The sequence below is a fragment of the Mus pahari genome, chromosome 10 (genome assembly GCF_900095145.1).
Source record: "Mus pahari chromosome 10, PAHARI_EIJ_v1.1, whole genome shotgun sequence".
Classification (NCBI taxonomy): domain Eukaryota; kingdom Metazoa; phylum Chordata; class Mammalia; order Rodentia; family Muridae; genus Mus; species Mus pahari.
This window is the reverse complement of record NC_034599.1, coordinates 15861288-15868220: the sequence shown is the minus strand read 5'-3', so window position 1 is coordinate 15868220 and position 6933 is coordinate 15861288. Positions and strand designations below refer to the sequence as shown.

The 6933-nt window shown below is 44.6% G+C and overlaps 1 protein-coding gene across 1 annotated transcript in view; it reads left to right on the top strand.

Moving 5' to 3' along the window:
• The first annotated feature begins 315 nt into the window (after nt 1-315).
• LOC110327215 overlaps nt 316-6933 on the top strand; it is a 54860-nt gene continuing 48242 nt past the window's right edge. The window contains exon 1 of the mRNA XM_029543063.1: nt 316-606. The gene's annotated coding sequence lies outside the window, so the exon portion shown is untranslated. The remainder of the gene's footprint in view (nt 607-6933) is intronic.

The following is a 6933-nucleotide window of genomic DNA, read 5'->3' as shown; positions in this document are numbered from 1 at the left end:
CCCGCCCCCGCACTGCTCCCCCATCGAGGTCTCGCTTCTGACCTCGACCTCGCGACTCTTTTCCTGCCTCAGCGCCCCTTATGAGCCCACCCGAAAAAGGGTGCAAATGTCGGGACGCTGGAACAAGCAAGTTTTTCTCTCCAGCCAGGAGAGCTCCAACGTGGCTGAGAACTCCGAGCCGGAAATGGAAGTGACGTCACGGCCAGCCCCCCCTTTTCTCCGAGCTCTGAGTCCTTCTCGGCGTTTGTCCGAGGGCTCTCCACGCAGCTCGGTGTGGATTCGGTGAGGAGCCGCGGGGGCGGCGCGGGGAGGGCGAGGACTCGGTAGGCCTCTGCGGGGAGGCGGGCCGAGCTCTGCTCGCGGGGTCCCGCGGCTTCCCGGGCTCTGCAGCCTTCCCGGGTGCCGCGGCCCGAGTGCGCATCCCGACTCAGCCCTGAGCTGTTTGCATCCACCTTTCTTCTAAAGCCGGTGTAAAGTAACCTTCGTGGAATTATTTTCCTCCCCAGAAAGAATAGACTTTTAGCCTTTGGCATCACATTGAGACGCTGCATTTTCCAATCTTGGACCGGGCGATTCTGTTTGGGGCAGCCGAGCTTTGGCTGAAAGGTGGGTGAGGGCAGCCTTTTCCTCTTGTTTTTCTTTTTGTGTGTATATGGAAAGGAATGCTTATCCGATTATTTCGCTTTCGTGGGACCTATGCTTACCTGAGACATACTGCATTCCGATTTTTTTTTAAAAAGGCAACTTCGTTGTAGACTTTTGCAGGGTGCAGTTATCTGTATATAAATATCAACGTACAAAGACCCGGGTCTTTGTGTTGAAGAAAAGTAAGGATACCAAGTTACTCTTGATTTGATGCTGGGGCCGCAACTCAGAGCCTCACGATGCTAAGCACTCCTGCTGAGCTACACCCTAGCCCAAATAGTTAGCTATTGTCTGACTGTTGTAGGCCTGTGCCTCCTTGCAGACTTTAAAAAATGGAGGCTTTGTTAGGTTAGTACTGATTAAACTGTTTGGTTTTCCTAAGGAAAAATAAAATACAGTTTATGCTGAATTATTTGAGAATAAGTTGGGAATTTCAGGCATGATTCTTTTACATAATGGGCTAATACATTTTCTAAAAAAAAAAAAAAAATGGTACTGACCCAGTAAGACCGTAAAACTGATCTTTCAGCCAAGATAATCAAAAACAATAATATTATCTAATATCTTCTTTATGCAGAATCATAATTCTTCATTGTTATAAGTTTTTGGGTGTTTTTGCATCTCAGATCTTTTCCAAGTTTCTTTGTTTTTCTAATAGTGGGAATTGAATTGAGGGCTTTGTGCATGTTTAGTAAACTCTCAATTACTGAGCTATAAACCAAGACCTCTTTAAGACATTTTTGCTGTTGTTTAATCTATTTTAGATTGTTACCTGTTTATGTGTGGGGTGTGGGTTTCTGCCTTGAGTGCAGTGTCCCCGGGCCTTGGCTCCCTACAGCTGCATTACAGGAGGTAGTGAGCCACCTGGTGCAGTGCTGCTGTGGTGCTGGGAACCAGATCTCTGGTTTAACTGATAAGCCTTCAATCCCCATTTTAAGGTTCTTATATTGAAATTTTCAGATACCTTTTTAGGCTCTTTGAACCTAGGGAAGGTTGTGTTGTGTGTTATAGTAACTTTTTAAGGAGGTATGCATTTTCCCCATTTCTGTGCGTATTTCGTTGGGTTGTTTCTGTTGGCATTTTTCTCCATTTAAATTTTTTTTCTCCATTTTTGAGTTTTTTCCCTGTAGACTAACTGATGCTTGGATTTCTGAGTGAAGTGATATAGCTCTTGCCTAGAATGTGTGAGGCCCTGGGTTTCAGCTTCAGCACAACAGTGAAGGGAGGTAGTGGCAAAAATCCAGCTTAAGCCTGTTCTTACAGCAATCATAACTATATTACCAACTGATGACAGCTTTAGAAGTTCATACACTACTGAGTTTTTGAGTTAATGCACCTTTGTTATATGAGGGTACACAAAGGTAAGGTGTGTGTGAGAAAGAGGGAGACAGACTGGGTGGTGAACCTGGGGCCTTGGACATGGTAAATAAGTGCTCTGCCACTGAGCTATATCCCCAGTCTTTTCACTGTTTAAACTCCATTTGATTTTGTCCACATGAATGCATGTATATCCTGGGGTAAGTGTTAGGAGTCCACTCTTTCCTTTCATCGTGTGGGTCCCAGGAATTGAACTTTAGGTTTTTAGGCTTGGTGGCAAATGCCTTTACACACTCAACCATTTCTGTGGGGCTGGTGTTGCTACTGCTGCTTCCTCCTCTTCCTCCTCCTCTTCCTCTTCTTCCTCTTCTTCCTCCTCCTCTTCCTCCTCTTCTTTGTCCTCCCCCGGCACAGATGTCCCATACACCTTTTTATTTGACAATGTTGATTGTATAAAATACAAAAAGTATATGTATGATTCATATAATGTATTTTGATCATATTCACTCCCAAGAGAAGTGAGTTCTACCTGAGACTAAATGACAGGGTTTAGGACTAACCACGGTGAAGGAGAAGGGCGTAGGAGGTTGGGGAGCATGGCAAGCAGTGACTAATTACATTTGTACAGTGCAAGAGGAGAACTTCAGGAGTTAATCCGGGGTTGACAGGAATTTCACTTTCTTTGGTGGTACAAAAACTCTTGTTCTAGCAAATGGGTAGTGGAGACAGGCAGGAGTATCGTTGCAAGTGTGGGGCAACTCAGAACTATATAGCAAGACACAATCGAAATAAACAAGGGGGATCTGTGGTTAAAAACATTGGCTGCTCTTACAGAGGACTTGAGTTCAATTTCTAACATCCACATGGCAGCTCGCAACCATCTGTAACTCCAGTTCCAGGGAATCCAGTGCCCTCTTCTGGTATCCATGGGCATCAGGCACACAGGTGCTACACAGTCAGACATGCAAAATAAAATAAAATAGCTACCACAACAAAAGAAAACAGAGTAGAGAATTCGCCTGTGTTAGTTATTAGTCTTAGGAAATGTTTGTGTTCCTAAATAGTCAAAACCTCTTAGAGTGTTTTTAGACTGCTTTGGGTCCCCCTATCCAAACTAGGGCTCAGTCTCCCCGGGGGAATGTTCTAGTTCTGCTTACAGGAGGAACCAGTCCTGTGTGACTACTTACAGCTACCGAACAAGTTGGTGCCACTCCAGGGGTAAACAACTAGAAGACTTACCTGCCAGTGTGGTGTATCTGAAAATACAGGGATGCTTTGGCTTGACAATGTTCATGTTATCTTCTATATTTGCCTTTTAGGGGATATAAATTAAAAATGGATGGGATCAGACGAATCAAAAGAAAAAGAAAGGAAGGAAGAGAGAAAGAAAGGATGGAAAGCCAGGAATACCTATAGTCCCAGTATTTTGAAGATGGGGGCAGGAGGATCTTGAATTCTAGGCCAACCTGAGCTTCAGGTTGAGCTTTAGGACAGGCAGGGTCACTCAGAAACCCTGTTTCTGGGGTGGTGGTGGTGGTGGTGGTGGTGGTGGTGGTGGTGGTGGTGGTGGAAATTAATAAAAAATGAAAGAATATGTGCATCCTTATTAACTAGTGCCTAATAAGTTTTAACACATTTAAAATGTCATGTGACTGAGTATGTCACCTGAAAGGTGAGGGTGGTAGAACTTAAGTTCAACACCAACCTGAGCTATGTAGCAAGTAGCAAAGGTGGAAGGGGAAGGAGCTTGTGTGTTGTATAGTATGTGTTGAAGAGCTTGAGGCATGCTGCAACAGTCCACAGTGCGATTGCTCAGCTCTTTTACATGTATTTGACATCTGTAGTAGTAATTAAACAGGTCTCTATTCTATCTAAGAACAGACAAAGGAAGTTGTAACTTTTCCCCAAGCGAGGAGAAATGGTTCCCAGTAGACATGGTATCACCATCACAAGCCATATCCATTAATCCTCACATTTACACACATTATTATTCTGGGTGAATAGCATTGATACCCAAAGATTACATTAGAGCTAGGGTGGTAGCTATGGCCTGTAATCCTAGCTACTGGGAAGTCAGGGCTATAAAGTGAATTCAAGGTCAGTGCGATCAATGTAGTGAGTCCTTGTTTCAAAATAAGTAAAAGAAAGGGTTGGCTGTCTCAGTGGTGGCATATGTGAAGCCTTAGGTTTCATTCCCAATACCAGAGAGGGTGCTGGGAGCTGAATTCGAAGCTGAATCTCATAGAGGTAGGGTTTTGAGTGCAAGGTCAACATGGGTTACATAAGGAGACTTTCAAAAGGAGAATTAAATTTAATCTCCAGTATTAAGAAAAAGTAGAAAGATTGAGTGCTTAGACACAGTTATTACAATCCAGTGGGAAATGACTGCAGTTCTTCTCATATGGCGTAGGCTGCCCCCAAACTGCAGCCCAGGCTGGCCCTTGAGCTCCCTATCCTCTTGCCATGGTTTCCCGATTGTTAGGAGTACAGATGTATGCTGCCACCCCTGGCTTTTTACCTTTTTCCCTCCTCCTTGGGTATTGTTTCCATTTTCCCCTCAGCAAGAACACTGTTCTGGGCTATATATCTGACCAAACACCCTTCATCCTCAGAGTGACTTCCATCCTCTCTCCTTTTAATAGATTTTTAAGTGTATTTGTATCTGTCTGTCTCCAAAGGCCAGAAGAGTTGGATCTCCCTGTGGACGGAGTTCTAGGCAGTTGTGAGCTGTCAACATTGGTGCTGGGAATTGAATTCTGGTTCTGTGCAAGTGTACATCCTTAACCGTGGAGCAATCTCTGCAGCCCCTTTCCTTTGTTTTGGTTTTAGTTGCCACTTTCTCTTTATGCATCATGAAAGTCTGTGAGACTCCAAACTTCCCCATTGCTCAGAATGTATCCTTGTTCCCACGTTCTTTTTGGTACTTGGTACCAGTAGGTTAGTGCCATTTTGCCTTTTGATTAAGCTCAAATGACCAGGTGACAGTCTCATTTCTAGGATCTCCTGATGAATGCTGTCCCTGGAGTCAAAAATCTAGGTTCCTGGAACTGAAGGCAAAATTCTTTGTGTTCAATTTCACATATACTCATCTATGTTCCCACTCAGGTTCTGTGGGGGAGACCATGCCATGTAAGACTGTGATTCAGCCTTCCATAGGCTCTGCATTAGAAGAACGTGTTACATTGTCTGACATGTATTATGTGGTAGTTGTTGTCTTTTTTTTGAGAGGGAGTTTTGCTGTGTAGCTCAGAATAGCCTTAAATTTTCTGTCCTCTTCCTGCCTGCTGGCCTACATGCCTACGTCACCCCATCCATTTGCAGAGTGGTAGGGGTACAGGTTTTGCTGTTGTTGTGGGAGAACAGTCTCATTATGTAGCTGAGGCTGTACTGGAACTCGCTGTGTAGTTCAGGCTAGCTTTGAACTCACACTCTTCCAGCCTTAGCCTCCTAAATGCTGGCCTCCTAAATGTGTGCTACTTTTACCTGACTCAGTGGTTGTATCAGTGTGGTACATGTATAGACTTACCATTATTTTCTTAACAATATAGTATGACAACCACATAACATGTATATTGTTGTATTAGGATTTTTGTTGTTGTTGGTTTTTAGTTAGGGTCTCATGTTGCCCAGCCTTGCCTTTGACTTACGATTTAGGGATTAAACCCCACCCTATCCCCACCCCCAGAGACAGTTTCTTGGTGTAGCCCTGGCTGCCCTGTCTCTGCCTTCTGAGTTCTAGGGTTAAAGGCACGTGACACTGCTGTCCAGCTCAGAGGTAGTCTTGAACCCCTGATCTTTTCTCTATACTTCGTAGGTGCTGGGATTTCATGCTCCAGTACCTGGCTTATGCTGTGCCAGGGATTGAACCCAGGGCCTCGTACATGCTAGGCAAGTACTCTGCCAACTGAACTACATTCTCAAACCTGTGTTAGATATTTTGAGTAATCTGGTGACTTCATATCAAGAAGTATGTAAGTAATACAGAGAGATACAGTATGATTTTTACATAAGGGATTTATACAGCTGCATATTTTAGGGTCTCTAGGGCACCTGAGACCCTAGGGAACATCTGTATACTAGAACACAGCATCTTGGGCTGGGGAGATGGTTCAGTGTTAGTTAAAACCCTTTCTTGGTTCTGAAGAATGGAATAGGGATCCCTAGATCCCACGTAAATATTGGGTGGGTGTGGCAGCTACTCTGTAATTTTAGCACTTAGGAGGCAGAGATAAAGGACCTGTTGAGTAAGCTGACTAGCTAGACTAGTTGAATCTTCAAGCTCTCAGTAAGATGGAGAGCAATTAGGGACTCTTGATAAATCAAATTCAGGCCTCCTCCTGAACGAGCATTCTTGTATCTACCGTGTGCCTGTTATGGCAGTTACTGCTTGTTAGCCTGACTACACCTGGGATTGACTGAAACCCAAGCTTCTGGCTATACTTGTGAGGAATTTTTTTTCCTTAATTAAATCACTTGAAGTAGAAATGTCTAGCTTGTTCCCTGGGATCCTTGAGTAGAACATACAGAAGGTGATAAGGACATTTTAAAGCTGTCTGGCCCCTTCAGGTCCCTCTGGCAGTTGATCTTGGCAAAGGAAATTTCTGGTTGTTACCCGTGGAATTAATTCCAGCCCCCAGGGTGTGTCAGCATATATTGAAAGTTCCAGGAGCTGGTTTACTGTGGGTACTACTTCAGGAAGGGGAAGGGCCAGTCTGAGTAGAAGGAGGAATTCCAAGATGCACTGCAAACAGCTCAAGCATGTCCCCTTTTACCTTGTGTAAGGAGTGAAGCCAGGCCTTGGAGCTGCCAGGTGAGTACTCTGTAGTACTGAGCGCATCCTGCCAGTGATCCTACCGGGATTCGGGCAGGTCACAGATACCTGACACCTTGTCTCCTTTCAGACAAAGCAGTCCCGTGTGTGTGTGTGTGTGTGTGTGTGTGTGTGTGTGTGTGTGTGTGTGTGTGTGTGTG